This window comes from Rhinopithecus bieti, unplaced genomic scaffold (genome assembly GCF_001698545.2).
Source record: "Rhinopithecus bieti isolate Rb0 unplaced genomic scaffold, ASM169854v2 scaffold_51227, whole genome shotgun sequence".
Classification (NCBI taxonomy): domain Eukaryota; kingdom Metazoa; phylum Chordata; class Mammalia; order Primates; family Cercopithecidae; genus Rhinopithecus; species Rhinopithecus bieti.
This window is the reverse complement of record NW_016820844.1, coordinates 13,095-28,094: the sequence shown is the minus strand read 5'-3', so window position 1 is coordinate 28,094 and position 15,000 is coordinate 13,095. Positions and strand designations below refer to the sequence as shown.

The 15,000-nt window shown below is 40.2% G+C and overlaps 2 non-coding genes across 2 annotated transcripts; one reads left to right on the top strand and one right to left on the bottom strand.

The window, feature by feature from the left end:
• The first annotated feature begins 2,887 nt into the window (after nucleotides 1–2,887).
• Nucleotides 2,888–2,969, top strand: TRNAS-AGA (transfer RNA serine (anticodon AGA)). Its single transcript has one exon. It is a non-coding gene; the product is annotated as a tRNA-Ser (tRNA).
• Nucleotides 2,970–12,524: 9,555 nt separating this feature from the next.
• Nucleotides 12,525–12,606, bottom strand: TRNAS-AGA (transfer RNA serine (anticodon AGA)). Its single transcript has one exon. It is a non-coding gene; the product is annotated as a tRNA-Ser (tRNA).
• Nucleotides 12,607–15,000: the final 2,394 nt, after the last annotated feature.

Genomic DNA, 15,000 nt, shown 5'->3' with positions numbered 1-15,000 from the left:
GAGGTAGTAATTGTATCTCCTTTGGGTTTATATCCAGGAGAGGAATTGTGGGGTCATATGGTAGTTCTATGTTTAATTTCTTTAGAAACATCCATACTGTTTTCCATAATGACATAATGCACAAATCTACATTCTCACCAACAGTGTACTAGGGTTCCCTTTTCTCCACATCCTTGCCAACATTTGTTGTCTCTTGTCTTTTTGATAATAGCCATCCTAACAGATGTGAAGTAATATCTCATAGTGGTTTTAAATTGCATTTTTCTGATGATTAATGTTGTTGAGCACCTTTGCATATGCATATTGTCCCTTTTATGTCTTCTTTGAAGAAATTGTCTGTTCAGATCCTTTGCCCATTTTTCATGAGACTGTAGTGCTGCCAGCTGTGCTCAGAAGGTAGGTCTCCTTGACCATTTTTTAATCAGGTTATCTGTTTTTCTGCTATGGAGTTATAAGAGTTCTTTATAAATTTTGAATATCAACTCCTTTTTCCCAGTCCATAAGTTGCCTTTTTTTGTTGTTGATTGTTTTCTTTGCTGTGCAGAAGCTTTGTAGTTTGGTGTGGTCCCATTTATTTATTTTTGCTTTTGTATCCTGGACATTTGGCATGATATCCAAAAAATTGCCAAGGCCAATGACAAAGAGCTTTCCCACGGTTTTCTTATGGAAGTTTTGTGTTCGGGTCTTATGTTTAGGTGTTTTATCCATTTTGAGTTGATTTTTGTGTATAGTAATAAGAGTCTAATTTCATTCGTTTGCATGTGGAAATCCAGTTTTCCAAGCATCATTTATTGGAGATTATTCTTTCCCCCAATGTGTCCTCTTGATGCCCTTGTCAAAAATTAGTTGGCAGTATATGTTTGAGTTTATTTCTGGGATGTCTCTTCTGTTGCATTGGTCTGCTTCTGTTTCTATGCAGGAATGTTTATGCTGCTATCAGAACAATATGTCTTGATTATTATTTAACTTTATAATATAATTTTAAAGCAGGGAGTGTGTTGCCTCCAACTTTGTTTTTCTTTCGCAGTATTGCTATGGCTATTTGGGGTGTGTGTGTGTGTGTGTGTGTGTGTGTGATTCCATATGAATTTTAGGACTGTTTTTTCTACTTCTGTGAAGAATGTCCCTTTGGAGTTTTGATAAGGATTCTACTGAATTTGTATATTGCTTTGGATGGCATGGACATTTTAACAGTATTAATTATTGGATATCTTTCCATTGATTTATGTTGCCTTTAATTTCTTTCAACATTTTATAGTTTTCAGTGTAAAAATCTTTCACCTCCTTGGTCAAATTTATTCCTAAGTGTTTTATTTTTGATGCTATCATAAATGAGATTGTTTTCTTGATTTGTTTTCAGTTAGGTCATTATTTTGTATAGAAATGCTACTATTTTGTATGTTGATTTACATATTATTTTAAATACCGTTGGTGGGTCCTAATGCAAGTCTTTAAAATGTACAAGGATTGAAATGACACAAAATACATTCTGTGAGTCCAGCGTAATAAAATAAAATTAATTTCAGAAATAAAATGGAAAACCCCCAAATGTTACTAAATGAAAAAACACTCATCCAAAGCCATAGCTTAAAGAAATTACATTTAGTTAAAATGAATGATAAAATAAGATATATAAAAATTTGTGTAATGCAGCTAAACTGTGCCCATAGTCTAATTTATAGTTCTACTTGCATATATTAGAATAAAGACGTTTTAATATTTGATGTTAAAGCTTTTTTCTCAGTAATTTAGAGGAAAACAGCAAATTAAAATATTAGAAGCAAGATTATAAAAAGATAGAACACACACAGAAAAAAAACAAACAGAACATCAACAAATCCAAAAATAGGCATTTAGGGAGGATTGACAAAATTATTGTTCTAAATCAAGTATTGTTCAATAAAAGGAAGAGAAAACAGAGAATACTAATACCAGGAATAAATATAGGATAACATTATATTTTAGTATATGGACATCAAGAATATACTAAGAATACAGTATGAACAATGTTTTGTAAATAGATTCGACAATTTAGGACAGATTCCCTTGAAGAGATGATTTATCAAAACTGACAGAACAAGAAATTAAGACCTTGAGTTTACTCCTCAGCTCTCTTCCTTCTAACTGGAAACCACACTGAGTAAATCTACTATTTGTTTCCCAGAATCGTTTGTGAAGCTCAGGTAAGCATTCAAGGGACATTTAAATAAGTGGGAACTTAAAAAAGAAAAAAAATGGTAGTAAAAATGTACCTTTGATTTGAGATGCAGGGGGAGTTGTTTACTGGAGGTCAAAGGGGGAGTTGTCAAGGGGAAAAGATGAAGTTTCTTAGAGGCAATACCAGGCTCTCAAACTGGAAATAAGTGGATTTCTAGTATATCCTCTTAATGCACTGGGCTACGACTGAAATACTAGTGTATTTCCTCTCAGTAAATAGAAATGCATCTCATTCCTTTTATCAATTGCAGAAGCTTCCATTATGTGAATCTTCCAAAATTTATTTTAAAAGTCAGACATCGATGGCCATTTTAGGTTGTTCAAATCATCACTATAACTCAAAATTCTGCAGCAAATGTTAGAGCGTGTCGCAATTGTTGCGGGTATCTCCTGGAACACCATCAGAAGCGGACGGAGCAGGAAGCTTGGTCTCTGGGAATGCCTCCTGCGTAGTCTCCTTCCATCAAAACATCAGAATAAGGGGTCCTCCCAGGTCCGAGGATAAAGTGTTACTTGTCAGTTTGCCACAACAGCATGATAGTCATCTAACTGATGTCAAAAAATAAGAAACATTGAGAGCGAATTCACTTTTTAGCAGAAAATTTGACCTTTCCAAGGGAGCTAAAGTTCAGTTAAGGTGACTTATGCTAATGAGCAAAGGATCCTTCATGTAGTCGTGGCCGAGTGGTTAAGGCGATGGACTAGAAATCCATTGGGGTTTCCCTGCGCAGGTTCGAATCCTGCCGACTACGGTCCATTTCTTGTTGGAAAAGGAGTCTACTGACACCTTGCCAGGTTGAAAGTCTGTCATTGGCTCTCAGGAAGAAGCTTGCTTGTCCCAACCTATAGGCTTTTCTCTTTAGGGACCCACTAAAAATGCTCCATGTCTCTGAAACAATGAGGAAAAGTCATACAAAAAAAAAATACTTCTGTCACAGCCGTATTGATGTTTTCCTTTGCCCTAAGAAGAGCTCAGGGTGATGTTTCTCTGTTTCCTGCAACAGATGCCCCATTTTGAAGACAACTTTCCTTAGAGAAAAAAATTGCTAGGAGTGTTTGTGTCTCACAGAATTGTCCCCTTATTAGGGATCTTCTCCAGTCAAGCAAACGCCCTGGTTTAACGTAGAAAAGGAAATTCCAGGAAATCCATGATCAAATACAAGTGAAAGCAACCCACAGGCATGGTCACCAAGATGAGAATCTATATTGGGCATTTATAAGCAAACCACTACATAATAAAAGATAACTGAGTAAAGCAATTTTTTTCATAACTCAATTTTAAAAAAATCAACGACGTCAAGTGGAGTGGCCTGTCCTGGGGTCCAGGACAGTGGTGAAGCAAGAGCGACTAAAACCGAGGTGAAGTTGTGATTATATCCTGAGCACAGAAAGAGCCCCAGCTCAGATGCAGAATCTCACTGTGATGAACAAGTACGGGTTAATGTATTGACCAAAAGAATGCTGACCACAGTTGAGTACCTTCCCAGGAATTCCTAGGGGAATCCATGCATCACTGCCTTGGCAGCTTAAGTGGAGCAGCTTGTCCTCACCTCTCTTCTTCTAATCTTCAAAGAGTTGTCGTGATTTATTTTACCTCATCCAAGAATGATGCTAATATGTTTTCATAAACACAGTGCCGGCCCTGTTGATAAAATGCCAGATCCTTTGTTCTTTTATGTGTCTCTTTAGAGCATTGCATTTCAAAATTAGTGGGGCAGTGACCGCAAATGCTCTGCTGAGCGGTGCAGGCGGGAAGAACAAGACTTGTCTTAGTGTACGGAGATTCAGGTTTCCAGAGGAGGAGCCTGATTGGTTCTCCTACCCTCTCCCATATCCAGCATGCAGGTTGCTTTGATTCGGAAAAACAATCTAATAGAATTCTAGAATGTGAAAGCTAATGAAATGCTACAGCCCTTTTGTGGAAACAATTCCTAATAGTAGAGTTAAGTATTCCATCTGACATATATGTACAGAAATTGAAAATGTAAATTTGTTCAAAAAGATATCTTAGATGGGCAGGCGCAGTGGCTCATGCCTGTAATCTCAGCACTTTCAGAAGCCAAGGCAGGTGGATCACCTGCAGTCAGGAGTTCGAAACCAGCTTGACCAACATGGTGAAACCTCGTCTCTGCTAAAAACACAAAAATTAGCGGGGCGCGATGGCGTGGGCCTGTAATATCAGCAAGGCAGGAGGGGGAGGCAGGAGAATCGCTTGAACCCCAGAGATGGAGGTTACAGTGAGCCGAGATCACGCCACTGCACTCCAGCCTGGGCAACAAAGCGAGACTCCCGTCTTAACAATGACAACAACAACAGAAACATATCTTAGAGAGAAGTGTTGATAGCATAAATAGGAGCTTCTCTCCTTCTGGATGCTTTTTTTCTGGACAAGCCCATGCAGACTCAAGTTCAGGTTCTGGGGCTGCAGCAGGGTCTTGAGCAAGGATTGATCTCACAGAATTTTGCCTTGTAGAAGAACAGCATGTGATCTAGTTTCTGAATAATGCCATCTAGTTCTAGAAGGGTTTTTGTTTTGTTTTGTTTTGTTTTTTTCTCGTCCCACTACTAAGGAAGAGGAAAGGTGTCTTATAGACAAGAAAGTAACATGGAAAACGAGACACACTGATGGACAGTGTCATGATCAGCGCAGAAAAATAAGAAAACACAGTATGGTGCCTATAGTATATAATACTGTAGTGTATATCTCTTTAAAAAAAAATTTCTTAATTGAAATAGAGATGAGGTCTCCCTGTGTTGCCCAGGCTGGTCTCAAACTTCTGGCCTCAAGGGATCCTCTCACCTTGGCCTCCCGAAGTGCTGTGATTACAGGCATGAGGCACCTTGCCCAGCCACATAGTGTATACTACAAAATAAGCAGAAGAGAATGTTCTCACCACAAAGAAATGACAAATGTTTGAGGAGATGGATATGCTAAATACCACGATTTGATCATTATACAATGTATAAATGTAACAAGTCATCATGCTGTACTCTGTAAATATGTATAATTATTATGTGTCAATTAAAAACAAGATTAAAAAATAAAAAATACAATGAAACAACTGTTCCCTTCTGTGAATAGTTGGCTACTAAAAAATTGTCAATAAATCATGAACATGTAAAATTAATACGTAAATAAATGAAACAGGTACATGTCTACCTAAAGCAAAAAACTTTCAAGTCCTTGCCTGACCCATGCTGCTAAGGGTATTGTCAAACTGATTTTTATTTTTTCTTTCATATTTTACTATATTTGAGAACAAACATTACCACTTTAGGGATCTAGTTCTTTAAGCTGCCTTTTCACTGCTCCATCTTCAGAGCTCACAGAATAATGGAAGACACTCTGCGCTTTTATTTGTCTTCCACCTCAACTGTGGACTCCCTCACTGCTTGCTTAATTTTCACTAGAGGGCCTCATGAATCAGACCATGGCTTCACATATCATTTCCTCAACTGACAGGTTGTTCCTGCCTTTTCTTTTCTTTTTCTTTTTTTTCTTTTTTGTTTTTTGAGACAGAGTGTTGCTCTGTTGCCAGGCTCGAGTGCAGTGGCGCAATCTCGGCTCACTGCAACCTCTGCCTCCCAGGTTCAAGTGATTCTCCTTGTCTCAGCCTCCTGAGTAGCTGGGACTACAGGTGCGCAGCACCACACCCATCTAATTTTTGTATTTTTAGTAGAGACGGGGATTCACCATGTTGGCCAGGATGGTCTTGATTTCTTGACTTTGTGATCCTCCCGCCTCGGCCTCCCAAAGTGCTGGGATTACCATGTTCCTGATTTTGAGTGTGGTGATGTCAAGATAGAAGGACATCACCCTTAAAGGGAAAGCATTAGAGAAAGAGTCATGGAAAACACAAGAGTTTAAAATACTAGTCTCATATTTCAGGCTTTATGGAGAGTTTTTTTCTAAAAGAGTTTGAAACTTACTTGGGAATACTGTTCTGTGATCTGAACTGCTGGGCAGCTCCTACAGGGTCCTTCCAAGCTCTGCTGCAAAAAATGCTTTCCTTGCTACCAAAAAGAATAGGAGATATACCAAGAACTGATCATTATTGTACCATCAATGACAAAGAAAAGGCAGGAGAGAGTAGCAATCCCAGATTATGAGCCTAAAGGGCTGTGGGGAGAAGCAAATGGCCTTTACTAGAGTAAAGAATCACAGGTCTCAGAATTTGACCCTAGCCAGCTGGACTCCAGTGTATGCTATAGCCATGATGCAAAGACAGTTTTATTGCACTGTAAATTTTCAACTGTTAAAGAAGGCATTTCCAAGTGTTCAACTGTCTGTGACTGCTTGGAAAAAACCTATGCTGCATAAAGAACTTCATACTATGTGATTCGATGGATAGTGGTCACTGGTTTAACAGAAGAAAATGTCACTGTCTTCCCTCCCCTACCCCACTTCTTGACCTTCACCCCCACACCCCAGGGAAAGCCCATACGTTCCTTCAGAGCACCTTGGCCCACTTGCCTACTTGGAGGGAGACAGTAGAAAGAGGATGTTCTGGTAAGTGGGATTTTTTTTTAAGCGGATATTAAAGAAAGGAGTTTAATCATTCTTACCCACAGTCTGAAAGATAAAAACATATAAAGATCAATTTTAACATTAGTTTTAGGTTACAGTGAATTTTAAATTTAATTCTATCTGACGTACTTACAATGATCACCTTCTATAAAGGATAGGCTCTGGACTGTCTGCAATCAATATATAAATAGGTTTGATCTAGCAAATCAAGAAAACATTATTCTACATAAATACGGACCAAGAATGTAGAGAAGGAAAAGAATTTCTCCAATAGAAATTTAAAAACTAGAGCTTGCAACATGAGGAATACAATTTTATCTCCTTCAGTAATTGAACTGCCTTCTCAGACCCAGTAATAGCTAGTGGCCCTGTAGGCAGCCACTTGACTGGCTTAGAGCTGTTCTAACAGAGAATATAACTTAGAAGGAGGATGGAGAATGAGATGAGTAAGAATTTGAACTGAAACAATCAGCAGATTGAAGTAAGGCAATATACTAAACTAGGTTCTTACTGTGAGCTAAACATTCAGTTAGGAGCTCTGAAAAGGTCATTCTTTCTATAAATAGTAGAAAATAGGCTGAATGCCGTGGCTCATGCATATAATCCCAGCAGTTTGGGAGGCCGAGGTGGGTGGATCACCAGAGGTCAGGAGTTCGAGAGCAGCCTGGCCGACATGGTGAAACTCCATCTCTACTAAAAATACAAAACATTAGCCAGACGTGGTGGCGGGCACCTGTAATCCCAGCTACTCGGGAAGCTGAGGCAGGAGAATCGCTTGAACACAGGAGACGGAGGTTGCAGCTAGCCCAGATCACGACGTTGCACTCCAGTCTGGGTGACAAGGCGAAACTCTGTATCAAAAAAAAAAAAAAAGTAGAAAATATTAAATTTTTATGATGGGCCAGGTGTTGTGCTCAGTGCTATAGACACAAAGGTAAACAAAACACAAGCACAGTTGCTGACCGCATGGTGATTGATGTCTATTAGGAGGAATATTCTACAAATATAAACAAGCCCATATAGATAGAGTTTAAGAAAACTACTTGTGGCCAGCAGCATAATGGCACAAAGAGGGTGGAAGACTCAAATAAAAATGAAAACTGCAGTTTCCAGGTGGATGAGCACTGGAAAGTTTGATTGGGGAAAAGTGTGAGTCTACAATTTCTCGGGTACAAGATTTATGCTTGTGGGCCTTGATAATTAAAGGAGAATGATTAATTCTGGAGTGCAACAACATGAAAGAAAAGGGAAAGATTAAGTCTGGCAATGAGATTAGCAGCATGGCTCAGATAAAGCCTGGAAAGTCATGTGCTTTAGGTATGCATGTGCCTGCATTGGTCTGTGAATATCAAAAATATACTTGGACCATGGCACTGAGCACAGCAATTTCCAATAACGCTTTTCACCTTGGTATAGTAGTGGATATAACGTTTTCACTCGGAAACAGATGTTTGGACTGTCTCAGAGAATTCTGTAACAATTAGAGACACCTGTCTCTCATATATGTATTTTATGCATTTCCCAAAACAACAACAAGCAGTTGGCAATTCTCTCTTCCACTTCATGGTCATGAAGTTATTAGGAAAGAGATTTTTAAATTCTTAAAAATTCCGAGGCACAGCCAGATAAGGTACTGTATTTCTCTATAGTTCCAGCTTCTTGGGAGGCTGAGGCAAGAAGGTCACTTGAGCTCAGGAGTTGGAGGCCAGCCTGGGCAAAATAGAGAGACTCATGTCTTTTAAAAGAAAATAAAAGCCCAAGCCAAATAGAAAAAAAGGTGTGAACTCTCTCACTTTACATGTCCCCTGATACAAACAACTGGAGAAATCATTATCAAGGAGTTTACAAAAACTGTGGAAGACCATGGATGCTGAGCAGGGAATCACCTGCCTTTTGAATTTCCTTCCAAGTCAAGCAATCGAATTTAACTAAAAGATTCAAAATCACCAAACATGATCTTAAGCATGAAGCTGCTTTAAAAATATTACCTTTGAGGCTGAGTGCAGTGGCTCATGCCTGTAATCCCAGCACTTTGGTTAGGCCGAGGCAGGTGGATCACATGAGGTCAGGAGTTCAAGACCAGCCTGGCCAACATGGCGAAACTCCGTCTCTACTAAAACTACAAAAATTAGCCAGGCATGGTGGCACGGGGCATCTGTAATCCCAGCTACTTGGGAGGCTGAGGCAGGAGAATCACTTGAACCCAGGAGGCTGGAGGCTAGAGGTTGCAGTGAGCAGAGTTGGTGCTACTGCACTCCAGCCTGGGCCAAAGAGCAAGACGCTGTCTCAAAAAAAAAAAAAAAAAAGGATTAAAAAAATCACCTTTGAATTGTGGCCATATGATTCATTAATCTCAGCCTTTTAAATTAGGAGGCCAAAAGTACACACACACCCAAAGCTGAGATCCTAGTCAAACCAGTTCTTTGAGTTTCTCTCTCTTTTCTGAGAGAGCTTATGGATGTTCTTTCCTCACATTACCCTTTGGGACATTAGAATGACACATATATAGGTCCAGCAGAAGGGAATAAAACCTGGCTGGTTAAGGGATGATTAAAACCTCTACTTAAATTCCTTTTCAACCCTTACTGTGAGACCTCCACTCAGAAGAAGCCCTCAATTTAGGATATTTTTCCTTTCTTGTTGAAAAAAGAAGCAAAAGGGAGACAGAAGCAAAGTAATGCTCTTTTTCTCAGCACTTTATGAGTATTCTGAATTCCGTGTAAATTTAAGCCCAGATTTTTTCACTGAGTGTTATCTTGTTTATTGTGCCACTGGAAGGTGATACTTGCCATTACCAATTTATAAATATTTCATAAGCAGCATTTTATTTAGAATTTCTTGTTGCTTTGNAAAAAAAAAAAAAAAGAAAGAAATTCAACAGAAGATTAAAAGGTGCAGACTCCCTGAAAGTAGCAAGTCTCATTTTAAGGTTAATTCTTACCCGAAGCCCGGACTCAATAAATATGTGCATGTTGGTTTTCCTGCTCACAACAGCTTTCTGTCCACCTCGAACTGGAGTTGGGGGAAGCAGAAGGCAGCTCTGGGGTGGTAGACGTGGATCTGGTGCTGGAGCTACTGGATTTCTGTCAATCACGTGACGTGAGAAGAGGGGAAAGAACACTGTCAGCTGCATTCCAAGAAGTCACAGTGGCCCTTCTAAAGTGACAACAGCCCAGCACTAAATAATGTGTCATTTGCTCGGGTTGTGCACCCTCCCCCAACCCCCAAACCATGAGACACAGAAGATTGTTAGGCTGTTGATTAAGGTTACTAGGACAATATATTTACATTAAGATCAACAGCAGGACACTCCCTTGTTTGATTTCTGAAAATAAATGCCAATGAGTCTCTCTTAGACCACAGAAACAAAAGGAAGTTTACTAAGATTTTTTTTTTTTTTTAACTCTGTTGCCCAGGCTGGAGTGTAATGGTGGAATCACTGCTCACTGCAGCCTCGACCTCCCCAGGCTCAGTGATCCTCCCACCTCAGCCTCTGGAGTAGCTGGGAACACACGCGCCTGCCACCATACCCGGCTAATATTTTTGTAGAGACTGGTTTTCACCACGTTGCCCAGGCTGCTCTGGAACTCCTGGGCTCAAGTGACCCGCCCTCCCCAGCCTCCCAAAGTGTTGGAATTATAGGGACGAGCCAACGCGCCCAGTGGCATCTCAACTTCTGAAGACAAATTTCTTTTTGAAGTATACATGGAACTAAAAAAAAAAAAAAAAAAAGTTTGCCTTGCCGGTTTTAAAGTAAGTTTCCAAAATTCGAACAGTCTGAGAGATAAATACTAGGGTCTAGCCACAGTACATTTTGCTAGACATTAATTAGAAATCGAAAATTGTGTTATGTTTAGAAGTTAAAAAGTGTGCATATGGCCGGGTGCCGTGGCCCACGCCTGTAATTCCAGCTCTTTGGGAGGCCGAGGCAGGCGGATCACCTGAGGTCGGGAGTTCGAGACCAGCCTGACCAACATGGAGAAACCCCGTTTCTACTAAAAATACAAAATTCGCGGGATGTGGTGGCGCAAGCCTGTAATACCAGCTACTTGGTAGGCTGAGGCAGGAGAATCGCTTGAACTCGGGGGCAAAGGTTGCGGTGAGCCGAGATCGCACCATTGCGCTCCAGTCTGGGCAAGAAGAGCGAAACTCCATCTCAAAAAAAAAAAAAAAAAGAAAAGAAAAGAAGAGAAAGAAAAAAAAATGTGCGTATGGTTCCAAGAAGATATCTAAATGGTAATTAAAACTTATATTCAAAAGAATGACATTGAAAATAATACTTATGAAATATATTTCATGCAGTCCAAAATGCACTTGGATGCTTAAACTCTTAAATACATAATTAAGAATAAAATAAGGCCGGGCGTGGTGGCTCAAGCCTGTAATCCCAGCACTTTGGGAGGCCGAGACGGGTGGATCACGAGGTCAGGAGATCAAGACCATCCTGGCTAACACGGTGAAACCCCTCTCTACTAAAAAAAATACAAAATCTAGCCGGGCGAGGTGGCGGGCGCCTGTAGTCCCAGCTACTTGGGAGACTGAGGCAGGAGAATGGCGTGAACCCGGGAGGCGGAGCTTGCCGTGAGCTGAGATCCGGCCACTGCACTCCAGCCTGGGCGACAGAGCCAGACCCCGTCTCAAAAAAAAAAAAAGAATAAAGTAAAAGCTGAACATCAATAATCTGAGATCCACTGGAAGAAATTAGAAATTAGCAAATTTTACCCAAAGAAATCTTAGGGAAGGAAATGAAGAAGAAAATGGCTGATTTAATGCAATAAAATAGAAACATAAGATGGAAATAAGTAAAAAAAAAAAAAAAAAAAAAAAAAAACAAAATTTTTTTTAAAAAAAAAAAAAAAAACTAATAAAATTGCAAAATCCTTGGATAAACTGATTGAGTTTATCCAATAAGGCACAAATAACTGATCTCAGATATAGAAAAAGGAGAATGGCAGGTCTAACAAATAAAAAAGAAGATGCAGCAAGGCAAGAAGTGAGGATGAGCTCCACCAAGCTTCCAAGGCAGTGATAGAATTCCCCTAGGAATTCCTTAAAAATTACTCAGCTGTGGCTAGCATTCCTTTGACCAATGCATTATTTAACCCATAGTTGTTAATCACACAATGTGATTCTGCACCTGAGGTGATTATCTTTCCGTGCTCTGAATATAGTCACACATCACTTTCTTTTCAGTCCCTCTTGCCTCATCATCGTCCTGGACACCTGGACAAGCCAGTCTGGCTTGAAGTCGTCAATTCGTTTTTATATGATTTCAAGGAAAATTGCTTTACTTAATATATTTAATTGCTTAGTTGTTTGCTTAATAACGCCCAAGTTATTCCCATCTTGGCGACCATATCTGAGTCTTTGCTTTCACTTGTATTTGATCCTGGATTTCCTGGAATTTCCTTTTCGGTACGAATGAGAATGTTTACTTGACTGAAGTAGATCCCTAACAAGGGAACAATTCTGTGAGACACAAACACTCCTAGCAACATTTTTTAAGGAAAGCTGCCTTCAAAACAGGGCATCGATTGCAGGAAACACGATAGCATCACCTTGGCTCTTCTTGGGGGTAAAACACCAGTAAGACTCTGGTCGAATTAACTTTTTTTTTTTTTCAAATAAGTATGCATTTTCCTCATTGTTTCAGGAAGGTGGCAGAGTATTTTAGTGGGCATATAAAGAGAAAAGTCTGATCAGGCTTCTTCCTGGAAGGCAAAGTCAGGATATCCCATCTGATAAGGTGTTACATCCCCTTTGCAAACGGAAAGGTCATCGTAGTCGGCAGGATTCGAACCTGCGCGGGGAAACCCCAATGGATTTCTAGTCCATCGCCTTAACCACTCGGCCACGACTACATACACAACGCTTTGCTCATTAGCATAAATCACTGTACTGAACTATAGCTTTCTTGGAAAGGTCAAATTTTCTGCCAGAAATTGTATTTGCTGTCAATGTTTCTTATTCTTTGGCATTAGATGATTATCATGCTGTTGTTTCAAACTGACAAGTAACACTTTATCCTCGGACCTGGGAGGATCCCTTATTCTGACGTTCTGATGGAAGGAGACGAAGCAGGATGCATTCCCAGAGATCAAGCTTCCTGCTCCTTCAGGGGATGGGGATGCAGGAGACACCCGCAACAACAGGGACACACTCTAACATTCGCTGCAAATCTTTGACTTACAGCGACGATTTGAGCAACCTCAAATGGCCATCGATGTTTGATGTTTAAAATAAATTTTGGAAGATCCATAGAATGGAAGCTTCTGCAAGTGATAAAAGGAATGAGATGCGCTTCTATAATGCTGATATGAAATGTACTCCAGGGTATTCTTTTAGCAAAATCACGTTAGTCACTAACATGTATATAAGACCTCACATTTTGCAAAATACTCTCATTTAGTCTTTACATCACAAATAAGGAAATGAGGGGCTAAGGTAAGTATGCAAACCTACACAGCACCTGAGAATTAGATTTAGATCAGTAACCTAGGCATCTTAGATGATGTTCACCGCTCTTTGCTCATGGACTCTATTTGTGCCTTCAGCATTATTTCTAAGTGCTCTACAGAAGCAAAATCAACAAGATTTTAAACATGTTTCTCAGGTATCCATTTGTGGAACTAAACCGGTAAGCAGTATATGCCAACAGTAAGCCTTATAAGGGCGAGGCAATTGCCATCATCCAATATTTGTTAATAAGCCAAACTGTAATTTCTCTATGTACCAGGATGTTACCTTTTAAGGAAGAGTACTCCACAAATATGAAATATGCAACTGGGGAAAAATTAGCTGATCCTGGTGTTAACCATTTTGTACTATCTGAAGCAAGAATCAACCTTATTAATTCAGCTAGATTTATCCTGACATTTATGTGTTTCCGTCTTTTGCATTTTCCGTGCTGGACTCTACCTAAGATTTTGGAAACCTGTGTTCTGAGTTCTTCCCTTTCCCTGGGCTCGAGTGGCTGGAGGCTTTGGGTCTTAGGAATGGTCTCGCGTCCTTCACCAGAACTTACGGGAATTATATTTGGCTGAAGAGTAGCAGACCTCCCCAGAGTCATCTTTTCCAGTTGGGATAGAAACGAAGCCCCTCCTCACCTCGCCAGCCCGCGACAGTCTGGTTTCAGCCGTTCCTTTGGAAGAGCAAGTCAGTTGAACGCCATCGAAGAGACTCCTGATTTAGATTTTAACTGTACGTGAACGCAGATGACTCCCCACTCTCATGCCTTCCCTTATTTCCCGTTGCTTCTCCCACTGGCATTAACAGGCTTGAGGTTGTTTGGACTCTCAATTCAATACTCCCTTTCTGCGGGTTCGTGAGAATTAGGTGTGAACGTGGTGTCCGCGGATATCAGCGATTGGTGGGCAAGCTCCACCGCCCAGGAAGTTTGAGTCGCTTGTCCTGTATTAAATTGAAACACTATGTACAATATTCTGGTTCTTGATGTGCTCTGAACGAGCTCTTTCACTCGTGAGGAGAGACCTGGATAAGATTATGAAGACCAACTGCTTCCCAGCGCTCCACGCATCCATTATGAGTTCACTGCAGGATTTTACCTGCAAAAATTTTGCCTAGATTAAGTCATGCTTACTGCCTCTTACTTTTGTCAGTGAACATTACGTCACAAACATTTTCCCAGAACTATTACAGTCTCCCAGCGTGTCGTTTCTAGTGGCTTGGTAATGATCTATTAGGCAGATGGAGCAACAACAATAATAAAGAACTCCCATTTTAATATCTATTTTTCACTATCACAATTAGAAATAAAAATAAAGGTTCCTGTGTAGTATATGTTTTCCTTTGGTTAAGCTTATTTCCTAGCTGGGTACAGTGGTTCACACCTGTAATTCCAGAACTTTGGGAGGCGGAGATGGAAGTATGGCTTGAGACCAGGGGTTTGAACCAGGAGTTTAAGACCAGGCTGGTCAACATAGTGAGGCGCCCCATTTCTATTTATAAAATATAAAACAAACAAACAAATAAAACGATTATTTCTCTAGGAGAGTGCTTCTGAAAACTTCAGTGGGCATCAGGACCACCAGGATGGCTTGGGGTTTTTTTAATTTTTATTTTTGAGACAGTCTTGCTCTGTCTCCCAAGCTAGAGTGCAGTGGTGCGATCTTGGCTCACTACAACCTCCGCCTCCTAGGTTCAAGAGATTCTCCTACCTCAGCCTCCCTCGTAGCTGGGACTACAGGCGCGTGCCGTCAGGCCCGGCTAATTTTTTGTATTTTAGTAGAGACGGG